Genomic DNA, 14,215 nt, shown 5'->3' on the forward strand with positions numbered 1-14,215 from the left:
AGGCCTAGTTGCCCTCCAATTTTTTGATTACATAAAAAGGCAACTATAACTTAATTAATAAAATAATTTTTTACGAATATTTTCATAAGTTAAAAATATAAGTAACTTACGAATTAAATTACGTAGCGAACTTCTATATTCGTATGTTTTTATTGCATATATGAGGGGATTCACCCCCCATGGATACCTCGCTCTTTACATTAAAGCTTAAATTTTGTCCCAATTCCTTAAGAATGACCCCTGAATCACAAAGGCCGTAGAATAAATAGTTGAAATTACTAAAAATACTTTAGCGTAAAGAGTGAGGTATAGCGAGAAGGTAAACCCCTCATAAACGTAACAATTTCTGTTCGTTTTAAGTTTTAATGCTGCTTCTCACTTTCATTAGAAAAAAACTTTTCCTAATTATTTTTTCATTGTTTTTTTTTAAATAATACTAGAAAATCCTGCGCCCCCTCCATTGAAAGTGTCTTCCCCCATGAGAAGTTCCTCCACGGAAAGATCCTCCCACGTAATCCCCCCTCAACTCCTCCCCCCAGCCAAAAAAAATCCCCCTGAAAACGTCTGCACGCTTCCCAGTAACCATCACTATATGTAAACACAGGTCAAAGTTTGTAACTTGCAGCCCCTCCTACGAGGACTGTGGGGGAGCAAGTCGTCCCCAAAGACATAGTTATTTGGTTTTTCAACTATGGTGAATAAAATGGCTATCTCAGAGTTTTGGTCCGGTGACTTTGGGGGAAATGAGCGTGGGAGGGGGCCTAGGTGCTCGTAACTTTTGATGGGTAAGACTAATCTTGGTGAAACTTTTATATTTAAAATCAGCATTAAAATGCGATTCTTTTGATGTAACTATCGGTATCAAAATTCCATTTTTTAGAGTTTCGGTTACTATTGAGCCGGGTCGCTCCTTAGTTCGTTACCACGAATTGTTTGATAAAGGTAATCGATTAATAAAAAGACTTGCAACTGCCCTTCAACTACACTTGTGGAACTAGTAAATGATTAGAGTAAAACACTACATATTTCGAATGTAAAAGGGGGGCTGATGAGGGGGCTGCATCCTCACGCACGGACAAATTCTGTTTGATTTAGGCTTTAATGCCGCTCTTTACGTTCAATTAAAAAAAATTGTTTATCTGTCATGGTTTTTAAACAATGAGCAAAAAAAGTGGATGCTGCCAATATTTTGGGAACTTGCATGGGTTTTGACATCATCCATTTATAATTGAAGTTTTTTGCATTGATTAAAACTCCAATTTGTTTGCCAAAAGGTATCTCAAATCTGAATTTTCTTTTTGCTTGTGAATTGACTCATATTTTGAGGTAAAATATTAGCCAAGTAATACAGAATTACGTAAGAAGTTTGAAATATAAATTAATTTTTCGATTTAATTATCACCATTAATTGTTTTTGTTGTTAGATCATGTATATGAAGTAAAATTTAGCAAAAAAAAGAGAGTAAGTGGACTAGTTAATTGCAAAGTGTGTAGTTGAGGATTAGAGAGACAGAGGAACACGATGGAAGACAGAAAAAGATAGAGAGAAGAGTGAAAGGGATGAGGAGCTTTGAAGTGTCAGAGTCGTTGATCCTCACTCCAGCCCCCCCCCCCAAAAAAAGCTCTCTGAGGGCTAAGCCCCTTCTTGAATAGCTTGAAACGTTGTACGTGATATATCGCATGATAGAATCGGGTTAAACTCAATTTTACGCGCCTATGCTCGTCGAAAAATATATATATATATATATATATATATATATATATATATATATATATATATATATATATATATATATATATATATATATATATATATATATATATATATATATATATATATATATATATATATATATATATATATATATATATATATATATATATATATATATATATATATATATATATATATGTATATATATATATATATATATATATATATATATATATATATATATATATATATATATATATATATATATATATATATATATATATATATATATAACTTTGCACTGATTGTTAGGGATGATTTTGAATCATTTTAATTATACAGAAAGACATTGTTGCATACGGAATCCCAGTATTTTACATGCCGATCTAACATTTTACATGTATGGAATCACCATGGAGAAAGAAATTGCTTTACCTTTAACAATCTTTTTTTTGAAAAAAAAAATGATCAAAATAATCAAGCAATCTAACCAGGAAATAATGTATTAGCATTGAGATCTAGCAAAGAACAGCCTTACAAGCAATAAATAAAACATAAAAGTGAGGAGCAACATTAAAACTTAAAACGAACAGAAATAATTGCATATATGAGGGGGATTGTCTCCTCTTCAATACCTCGTTCTTAGTGCTATAGTTTTTCAGTCCTTTTAAGAAAGCTTCTTATTGTAATAATTAAACGACCCGTGTGTTTCAGGAATCTTTCTTAAAGAATTGGGACAAAATTCGAAATTTTGCGTAAAGAGAGAGGTGGTAATGAGGAGGCACTCCCCTAATATACGGAGTAATTTCTGTTCGTTTTAAGTTTTAATGTTGCTCCTTACTTTAAGTGGAATAAACTTTTTTTTTACTTTTCTTTAATTTCTGGTCGTTTTTTAAATAATGCCAGGAAATCTGGTTCCACCCCCAGGGAATAATCCCCCTTCCACATGGAAATATCCCCTAAATAATTCGGTCCCTATGAAAATTTACCCCGGACATCTACTCCGGACTACCCTTAACATCTCCACGCGTAAAATTGAGTCGGAAAAGAAAAGCAAGAGATATACAAAGAATTTCATATAGGAATTCTGCCAAATTCTCCCAGTTTAAAATTTCTCCTGAAAAGCTCACCTCCTTTAAAACTAAGCACCCCCTTAGAAAATTTCCACCTTGATATCTCCCCCACCAGAAAATTCTTCCACCCATCTGAAAAATGTGTGCATGCTTCCCAATTACAAATACTGATGACTTAATGTCTTGGATAATCTGATGACTTAAAGACCTTTCCCCTGGGACTGGGGGGGGTCATGATATCTCCAAAGTGTATTTATATGGCCTTTCAGTTATGCTGAACATGTTGATTTTCTTGTATATCTATTGGTATAAAAATTGACTGTTTTAAAAATTCTAATGTCGTAAAACATTCCAATGAAAATTTGCTATGCTTTAATAAAGACTAGAAGTCCGACGCTGTACCCACTGTGCTAAAAAGGCTTGTAAACAGTAATAAAGGAAGCAGAATTACAAAAAAAAGCAGATATGAATGTCACGTCATTCATATGTCAGATCCGTTGTTACCAACCACACAATCCTGTCATATACTTCACAAACTCTTTTCTCGACGCAGCATGTCGAGCACACTATTCGCTGGTACGGTCACTTCCTTCGATATGACGCCCCCGAACTATTTGTGCTTGAGTTTGACCCCACCCTAAACGGATGAAAAATATCGCCGAGAATGCCCACCCCCCACTAGGCGGAAAGACAAATCCGATGAGCTCCTTACTGGAGCCTACATCCCAGTGGAAGAAGCCGCGAGCTTGGCAAGCGATAGGTCAACCTGGAGGCGACTGGTCTCATCGTTCTCTACGCCGTCCTGGCAAGAGCCGTAAGTTAATTAAGTCAAGCTATTCATATAAAAATGCGTTACTAAAATTAAGATTCTAATTAGATTTTCCCAAAGTCGTAACCTATCTAGAACGATTTGTCAGACTGGAAAATAAACAGTGACGAAGTTACAATTGTGCTAAAAAAAAGTTTCGTCAAAACATTTTAATGTGTGAACTCCCTTGCATACAAATTCCAGAGGCGCCATTTGGGGGGGGGGTCAGGGGTGGGCAAATGCCCACCCCAGATTTTCCAGGGGGCCCAAGCTTCCTCCACAAAGGGCCCTTTGCCGGCCATAATAATCCATTATATCCAACATAATCCATTCTGTCCAATTGATTTGAAATTACTGCACGCCTATTAACCAAAGAGCGTAATTACTTGACGACCCTTGGGGTAATTATGCTATTTGCTATTAATCATTGTAAACTTTGAAAGTAGGTTAGATACATAATAAAATTCTCGAGTTCTGTCAAATGCCTATTTCCTAGATGATTACACGACACGAAGTGATTCGGGGGGGGGGGCAAGATGGAGTTCATGCCCACCCCAAGATATAGTCCAAATGGCGCCTCTGACAAATTCGCTACATATAAATTTGATTAAACATGGTCGAAACGTTTAAGAATTTAAGAAACGTTTAAGAAACTTGATTGCTATTCACTAACCCTTGTAAAACCCGGAATCAATTGCCAACCTTTAAGTTTAGAGTTCTCTAATTTATACCATTTTTCTGAAACAAATTTAGTGACGTTTTCGAGAAAAATATGCATATGAATACACATAATATACATGTAAATAAATATAGAGTTATTTCTTATTCAAGGAGATACTCAACGAACGAAAAGGCAGATTTACTTGTTAGAAGTTTCTTTGAAAGCTGCTTGACCTATCCTTTTATGCTTGAGTTCTTTTGGCTTGCCCCATAAGCTTCAAAATAACTATTTTCACCAACAAGTTGTAGGCAAAATTTTCTTCTTTTACTTTTGGATTCCAATTATGTAATGTGTTGCAGGTTCTACATTAGTCGTTTCCATCCCTCCCTCAAGGCGTAAATCTAGCCCTACCATGTTAAAGCATTAGGTAGAGGTTTTGGTTGCATTAAAGTGTGTACACAAATAATTATTAAATTATCCTTTATTTATTCAGTGCTCTTCCTAAGAAGCTGGCCTTATTTCAATGCTTTCTGTTGCGAAGAGCGAACTTTCTGATGTGGGTTTTTTGGATATTTAATGCACAGACAGAATCCAGTTTCTACGTGAATCAAATTTTAAAAAAAAATAAGTTTTTCAATTGAAAGTAAGAAGCAAAATTAAAACTTAAAACGAACAGAAAAATTAAGTATATGAGGGGATTTGACCCCTCCTCAATACCTCAGTCCTTACGTTAATGCTTAACCCCCTCTCGAAAAAAGTCTGTAAGTTCAAATGGACAAATTTCATAGCCTGTAGCCCTTCCCCTGGGGAATAGGGGGAGGGGTCAAATAACACTCAAAGACATAGTTATCAGATCTTTTGACTATCCTGGACCAAACGGCTATCTCCAAAAGTTGACTCGACAACTTGGGGAAAGGGGGATGGGGAGGGGAGCTAGCTGCCTTTTAATATCTTTGGTCACTTGAAAAGCGCGCTACAAATTTTTATTTCTAATCAAATGAGCCCTCTCCTAATCTTCTAGGATCACTGGTTCGATAGGTTCACCTCGGGAAAAAAAAAAAAAAAAAACAACAACAAATAAAGGCGTATCCGTGATCTGTCTTAAGGCAAAAGCTAGATGCAATACTCCACATTTTTGTATATAGGAGCTAGAGAGCTCTACAATACATGATATGATAAACCTGATGGCGCAATTTTCATTAAGATGACTTGATGATTTGGGGGTGTTTCCTCTCTTTTTTAAATTGGGCAAATGTTCTCAGGCTCGTGACTTTTGATGGGTAACATTAAACTTTATGGATTTTATATATTTTGAATAAACATCAAAATTTGATTCGTTTGATGTATCTATTGCTATCAAGACTTTGTTTCTTAGAGTTTCGGTTACCCTTGAGCCGTATCGTTCCTTATTTACAGTTCGTTGCCAAGAATTGATGTATGTAATCTCTAAACTTTCACCGTAAGGACATCTACCTGAAGGGGTTATAATATCTCCAACACTTCTTCCATCTCCCACATCCAACTCTTTTGCAGAAAGTTTGGCATGTTACACTAAACCGAAAAGGAGTAATGATTTTCAATCTATGTGATCTGCTGCAAAAGTGGTTCAATGGCCCTTACGACACCCATCACCCTCTTTCCACCAATATTAGAAATGTAGAAACGTCGCACCCTATTTGAAGCAGAATCACACAAAGGGTTTTCAGTCCGAAATAGTTTTTTTTTACATTTTTGGCTTGTGCTGGTTATCAGGATTTGGCAGCTACTAAAAGACAAAATCAACTTGTTTTGATGTGATTTCTAAATGTTTCTTCTTTTGGTTTTGGATAGTTTTGTTTTCTTTGCATAACAGCTCTATTTATAATTTACCTCTAAAACTGTCTTATCAAATTTAATTATCGATTTTGGGCAGCTTCAAACTAACTTTCCCCCCATATACTTTAATCTGTCATAGGTAAGCTTAATACTTCTGCATGGTCTAAAATATAAACTGGCATAGGCTGACAGTAAACTTTTACTTTGTAACTTTTCTAGAACGAAACGATGGCTTGTCGGATTACTATTTGGCAAAGAAAGAAATAACTTGTCACCTGTGTTATTGATGATGCGCTATGTTCCCACTCCAGAATTAAAAAAAAAGGCAAAATACACTTGAAAATTAGCTAGATTAATTCAAAACCACGTTTTTAATTAAAACGACGTTTTTAATTAAACAACGTTCAAAAACAACGTTTTAACGTTCAAAACAATGTAATTAATTCAAAACAACGTTTGCCACGAAATGGATTTTCAAGGAAGGTAAATAGTGACACTAAAACCTAAAATGACCAGTATTGAGGAGGGGTCTCCCCAATACCCCTTATAAGAATAAGACTGTTACCCCTTAAACCCTCTAAAGGCTGGAGTATCACTTGCGCTGTACTAAAAACAAAGTACATTTCGAACAGTGTACTTTCTATCATGCTGTCAGAAAATCATCTATCGTAGTATATGCGTATCACAATATCTCTCTATTATTGTGTCAGCCAAAAAAAATTACTCTTGAAGTTTACTGGTAGGAAAATATTCTTAGAACAAATGTAGGCTATCTATGACTTTAAATTAGTGTTATAATGTTTTGAAAGGACACTTCCTCTTCTCTACTTATATTTTTTTTTTTTTGGGGGGGGGGGTCTTGGAAACTTTACACCTAAGTAAAATTCGGTAATTTTTGACAAGACGTCAAGTGGTAATTTTTGAAGCGGTTTAGTTCTTATACCGCTTAGTTACTGTATATATATATATATATATATATATATATATATATATATATATATATATATATATATATATATATATATATATATATATATATAAGGAATTCATTGAAGTTAATGCTGTATTTAACACTTCAATCTTATATTGATGAAAAAACTGTTAATTTGAAGTTTTACCTGATTTTAATTTAATTCTAATTTTCGTTTGTTTTAGGTATTATTTATTCACTCATGGTAATCCTATTCATTAAAGGCTTGAATTATTACGTGATTTTATTCCAGCTCGTTTTAAGTTGTTAATTTATTTGTTTTGGATAATTTTGCAGCTTTTCTAGAAGAAAACCTTTAAAACTAAGCTCTGATCGGTTTTTAATTCGTATAGTTTTGTTATGTGCTATTTATTAGAATTTTTTGTAGATTTCTTTCTTTACCTTTCCTGCTTAAGCACTGGAGGTAGAGGAGAGTTGCAATTAAAATTGTTGGCAAAATTTGAATATTATGTCAATGTTTTCAATTAGCCATGGTTTTTTGTATTAATTTTTTTTTACAGAAAAAACTGGGGTGGATTCAGTTGCAAGGATTGATAACTAGCACAATTTTCAGTTTTCTATGAAGTCGAAGTCGTTCTGGTCCTCATTCTCTCGATAACGTGAAAATAGTGGTATTTCACTTAAAGTGGTATTTTACTTTTGGATACAAAAGTCTGGATATTTCGACCGCATATACAGTGATCGTCATCAGTATAAATACTGAAGCATTAAAATTCAAAGTAACATCTTTATGCAAAACAAAATAATTACTTCCGGTTCATTCAATAGATTTGTCTGAAAGTTCATTAACTGGGTTCTTTCGTTAATGCACATATTGTAGTTTAGAATTTGCTTTATCAAACAGTTCGTAGTAACGAACTGAAAGGAAAGAGTGACTCGGACCAATAGTAATCAAAACTTCAAAAACAACACAATTTTAAACTTTTATTCTGATTCCAAATATAGAAAATTCATTAAGCTTAACACTACCCATCAAAGGCTACGAACCTGAGAAAATTTGCCAGATTTTCGAAAAAGTCAAAGGATTAATGAAAATCAACATGTTAGAGAATTAAACATGTTAGAGAACATGTTAGAGAATCCGACTCTAGAGGTTTCAACCTTCTATCTCCAAAAATGTGAAATTCTTTATTTTTTGCCAGAAGAAAGGTCACGGATGTGTGTATTTTTATTGTTTTTTTCGTTATTATTATTATTATTATTCTTGTTTTCGATTTTTTCACAGGGGTGATCGTAACGAAGCAAAGGTCCTAGAAGATCAGGAAAGGGCTCATTCGAGCAAAAAATCACGTGCCCTCATTAAGTGACCAAAAAAATTGTAGGGCAATTAACCAAAAACATATGATCAAAATTTCGAAATAGCCAATTGATTGAGCGAAGGTGAAAGACACAATAAATATGTCTTTGGGGATGCCATTATCTCCATTAATACATAAATACATGTATTTTTGGGGAGGGGGAGCATTTCTGCGGGGAAATTTTCCAGGGCAATAATTTTCTGCGGAGAAAAAAATTCTGAGAGAATTTTTCAGGGAAAAATTTTACATGGAGGGGAGGGAAGGATATTTTTGATTTGAAAAGCGATCAGAAATTAAATAAAAAACAACTTTTTTCAACAGAAAGTAAGGTGCAACATTAAAACTTGAAACAACAGAAATTATTCCGTATATGAGGGGAGCTGCCCCTTCTTTAACCCTCGCTCTTTACGCTGAAGTTTGACTTTTTGTCACAATTCGATTAAAAAAGACTGATCATACACAAGTGTTGCTGAATTTGAATAATTTATTTATTTACTTTTTTTTTTAATGTGACAAAAAGTCAAACTTTAGCGTGCAGAGCGGTCAGTTCAGAAAGGGTCAGTCCCGCTCATATACGCAATAATTTCTGTTCGTTTGAAGTTTTAATGTTGTACCTTACTTATAATTACTTAATGTTGAACTAACAAAAGGTAGTTCTTTGCTCTTTAAAAATTTAAAGTCTGAGAGGAGAAGAGGTGAGATTCTATAATACTAAAAACAAAACAAAACAAAATGAAAAGTAATAAATTAAAAGAAAAAAACCGATGCTGAAATATTGCACACATACTACTTCGACGACCTGGATACACATAGTCTTACCTAACCTGTCCCCCCTCTCGAAGTCAAAATTTGAGATCCCCCTCTTTGAAAACACACTGCCTAAAAGTCTAAACTTGATTACCCTGGCTATTTGAGGGACATTGCGGATAATTTGAAAACATGGCTGCCTATAGCTTTTCCTCGTAGATACATGTTATTTAAAGATTATACCATTCTAAAACTCTAGGAATCTTTGCGTAATGAACGATCCTAGGAGCTTTAATATTAAAACCTATCTGTAAACGACGGAAAAGTAACATTATTTAGGACTATTCCCTCTGGGAAATGGGGTTTAGTTATCCCTGGAGGCATACTTATTAGACCTTTCAACGTTTCTGAACAAAATAAGTGTCTCAGTATTTAGATCCAATACCATCAGACTCAAGGGGAGTGTGAAGCAAAAATGGTAACAGGAAGGATTCAATTTAGAATCAAGTGAATATCCTTACAAGTTTGTATGGCTACCATTCCATGAGAAGTGGTGAAGGGAAAAAGTGTTTTGACTCTTTGTTGGGTCTGTTTTGGAGGAACCAATATTTTTTTTTTCCTAAAGACTAAAGTATAAAAGTTTTGAGCCAATCAGGAAAAATAAGTTTCTGGTCCTTTTTTTAGTCCCATTTTGGTGAGCTTTGCCCTGTTTTTTTTTTCCGTACATTAGGTTCTTCTCTGCCAAATGACTTACGGCTGCAAACTACGAGCTGATCCAGGACGAAATGCATTTTGGCCCATTTCTGAGCCCCCTTATCACTCTCCCACAGCAGAATATTTGACCCTTTCGACCCAGAGAACGATCCCTGAAAATTCTGAGCCAGCCGCGAACCCAAAATCAAACTAACCAAACTTTTCCATTATAAAGCTCACATTTAAACAGTTGGCATTTAGCATTTTCACGGTGCTTATCCCAGGGTCTGTGGGGCCATGCCATCCCTGGAGGGAAATTTATTAGATTTTTGGACTATTTTTAACAAAACAACTGTCTCGAAGTTTCATCGAATGCTTTTTGGAGTTACAATGAACATCGTAATAAAAAAAGGCACTAGAACTTTCAATTCGAATCGGTTGAGCCCACTCTGAAGTTTCTTCAAAAATATATTTGGGATGTTTCTAACAAATTTCTAGTTGAGATCGCTTCGAGAGGAAATCTTTGGGATGCTAAAAATTCAGGCAATATCCCAAAAAGTCAGGCAAAGTGGAAACGCTGATGATGTGGAACATCGGTTGCCAAACGGCCGGAACAAAAAGTTATAGGAACGTGTTAAGACAGATTCGGTTTTCAATATTCTTTGCGTTACTGATATGTTAATCGAACTTCAATGTTGGCTGGTTTAGTATTGATATTAAATAAGAAATAAAGATTTTTTTTTCAAATACAGGTAAGAACGACATACAAACTCGAAACGAACAGGAATTATCTTATTTATGAGAAGGGTTGCCGCCCCCCCCCCCCAAAAAAAAAAAAAAATCCTCGCTCTTTATGATAGACATGGACAAGTAATTTTTCTAAACATGTCTTCGAATTTATTATAAATAACCAACTCAGTTCATCGACCACCTTTAAAACAGTTGAACGAAAATTAAAGTTGTTTAAACCACTTACTACCAGATAAGCCATCCATTTCATTCTAGAAACATTGTGTAAAAAGTATAACTTTTTATCACGTTGTTCTTGTGTCAGAGCATTCATTCTTAAATCATTGAGATAAAAATTATAAGTTCAGTATTAGGAGCAAGGGGGTTGAGGTGGTATCAGATATTAAAGTATACAGGATGGTCTCTCTTCAGTTTAAGTTCTAACGCCGCTCTTTAGTTTCTTTAGCAAAAACTTATTTTGTATTTAATTTCTACTCATTTGAATATCGTGTTCAGGATTGTACTACATAAGCAGGGGCTACCGCCCCCTTCCTCAGCCCTACTCTTTATGCTAAAATCTAATTTTATATAACTACAATTTATTATAAAAGCTAATTCAAATGTTTTTTATGAGGAAACTGCCTCCTCCACCATAAGATTGCTGTGCCAAAGTTCTACTTTTTACGACAATGTCAAAACCTACCATCTTTAATTGGAAGAAAAAAAATCACATTTGAAAAATAGATTTTGATCTGTCACCCTCTCAGCACCAGTATTGCATGCTCAGTCCAAATGTATGTCTGTCAATGAAGGAGGGCTAGGTGGCTAAACTCTCCCTAACATCTATATTGAACTGAAGGATCTGTTCTTGGAAGCTCTGTGAATCCTCGGTAAACGTTGTTTACGCGGCTTTAACATCTTTTTGCCCACGACACCAAGATCTATTAACTTATTTTCAAAATTTATTTTCAAATAATTCTAGCACCATTCGGCCCAATATTTTTGTTTAGCGGCACAAAATGGCACGAAGCGAGACTTTGCTCATGCGCAATTTCGTGTGTTATTTCTAAAGCCTACTAGAACTTTAAATTTCCTCTGAAATGTTCCTTTGTAAGCCATTATCCTACCAATGGTTGGACACGATCTTCCCTAAAAAACAAAAAAAGCTACACAAATAAACATGCGTGTGTGACCACCCTTCTTGGAAAAAATACTAAGTTTCCCCTTTTTATCGGTAGGGCCTTGATACTAACCTTCTCTTTAGGGTTTTCAGACATACTGAAATCAACGATGTAATTTTCATCTCTCCTTCGTTTTTTCGGAGATAACAATTTATTTATGAAAATTTATTCTAATAAATTTTAATGAGTGAGTTTTAAATTACGGAAATTTGCATACTTGGAATCAGTATCAATATTGTTTATATATGTTATTGTTGCATCAATTTTAATGTGTCTATTATAATATATTTTTGTATGTTATGGCTTGTTTCGAGTTATAAGGGTCGCTTTTTACATACAGTACCATTCCTCACCATGAAGAGTTTCAAGTTTGATGTTAGAAATAGAATTACATCTTTTTAAATTTAGTAAGGTCATTGGGCTATTGATGGGACCACGAATACATTTAGGTCATGAGTCATATTCATAGGTCATAGGTCATATTCATAGGCTATTATCTATAGGTGCTACAATTGCAGCCTTAGACAAAATCATTAGAGGCGGCGGTTGATATTCGAGATATTGGACCTAGTCTGATGCTTAAACAGGGGACCCTCGCCCTGCATAACAAGAAAAGATTAAAATAATTATCAAAAGGGGAAAATAAGAAACATTCCTATTTAAATAAGGATAAGAACAGAACTGTAGGTTGCATTCCCCACCCCTCCCAGAAAAATTTCTTAGAGGCGTTCTTGATCTTTACTACTCATTACTATACAGAGACACCTTCGACTTTATAAAATATAAGATAATTTAAAATAATACATCTACAAGAGAAAAACAAATACAGAATAGTAACTAACCAGACTTGAGGAAGTATAAATAGTATCCATAAACAACGGTGTTATCTTACTAGATGTCAGTATTTTACTACAAGGCCAAACGTGTGAAGAAATTATAGTTTAATGCACCTAGTTTCGCACGGTAACAATGTGTGGTCCTTGGTTCTGAATCGATAGAACTGGAAATTAAGTCAAAGGACTTGTGCGCGATTCCCACCAAGACACTGCTAGAGACAGAGACAGAGAGAAAGACGCTTTCCAACTTTCTATGGATACACTATCTCTACAGGTTAAAAGCGATGTTCACCTGTTGAAAGAGATAAGGTTTTCAAGGGGAAAATGTTTTCCCAATTGTACTTGTTTTTTGGCTTGAAATAATGCTAATAGGGAGCACTATTGCAAAATGACTAGGTCATTAAACTTTTTTTTCATTTGACTATGAATTTTCAATAACTTAATTAATTTCTAGTGCTTGCATAGCATTATATATTTTAAATGTATTGTAGTTTGTGGTTGCACGTAGCCGAATATTCATGTGGGCAACAAACGATTTGTCAGTAGAATGGGAGTTTGATGCCAATAATCATTTTTCTTTTAAACTTTGTTGTATCGTGTTTCGCTTTTGAAACTTCCCAGGGGGGTGATACCTCAAATGTGCAATTAGCACAATGCAGATATTTCTATGACTAATTAGCTATCCTTCAAAAATGACTTTGATCAGTAAGATTTTTGGTGACGGACACAGTAAAAATGCTGGGTAACGACTGAACTAACATTCAATCAGTGAACATCTGTATTTGCACAATACAATTTTCAGCCGGATTAACTCTGATAAGTAAATTCTTTGATATTTTTCAATGAATTCGGAGTAATAGGATCGTTTTTGCGAGCGCTGTACAAAATTGGATGTGAATTATCTTGGGCGTTCGTTTATTTATTTTTTGAAAATTATAAACATTACTGAAAATAAATATGGTTAAGAAAAGTGAGAAGCGATCAAGACAAAGTGATTTAGAGGATTCAAGAGGATCCACAGAGTCTACTAATAATATCTCAAAGTTAGATAAAATCCTTGAAATAGTCGAAGCAATTAAAAATGATGTCTTAGAAATAAAAATGGAAATCGTTGACATTAAATCTGGTTTAGAGTCCCTAAAATCTCGTTTGGAAGATCTAGAATTAGCAAGAACGGCCCAAGAAAATGAATTATCTAGTATCAAGCTGGAAATATCGGCATTACGAAACCAAATTGAAAAGGAGCCTGGTTTGGGTGAATTAGCATCTTGAGTCATTGTGTTAGAAAACATGAATAGAAGAAGGAATGCTATTATATGGAACATTAAAAGTGAATCTAAATCAAGGGCTAAAGACCATGTTGGTACCTTACTTTCCCACCTTGGATTTAATATCCGATTTGAGCTACTTGAGTTTACGGATAGATTTATCAAAATCTAGCTTCAGGATGATAAGAACAAATTCTGTATGCTTCAGGGAAACAAGAAATTACGTGAAAACCCGTTCGAAAAAGGAGCTGGACGTGAATCCCCTTATATCTTATATGACAGATGATGTGACAAAAGGAGTTCGTGACATTCGTAATTCCCTAAGAATTAAACAAAAAGAATTTAAAGTAAGGGGAATTAGTGCTTGGATCCCCCCCAGTGGTCCCACCTGTATTGTGCTT

At 34.6% G+C, this 14,215-nt stretch overlaps 1 protein-coding gene across 3 annotated transcripts in view; it reads right to left on the minus strand.

Moving 5' to 3' along the window:
- LOC136038751 (ets DNA-binding protein pokkuri-like) overlaps positions 1 to 12,707 on the minus strand; it is a 194,271-nt gene extending 181,564 nt beyond the window's left edge. For 2 of the 3 annotated variants that reach the window (XM_065722114.1, XM_065722116.1), the window contains exon 1: positions 12,553 to 12,702. The gene's annotated coding sequence lies outside the window, so the exon portion shown is untranslated. Of the gene's footprint in view, positions 1 to 12,552 lie in introns of all 3 variants that reach the window. The other variant, XM_065722113.1, reaches the window with a different exon arrangement.
- Between the last annotated feature and the right edge of the window lie 1,508 nt (positions 12,708 to 14,215).

The sequence above is a fragment of the Artemia franciscana genome, chromosome 18 (assembly GCF_032884065.1).
Source record: "Artemia franciscana chromosome 18, ASM3288406v1, whole genome shotgun sequence".
Classification (NCBI taxonomy): Eukaryota; Metazoa; Arthropoda; class Branchiopoda; order Anostraca; family Artemiidae; genus Artemia; species Artemia franciscana.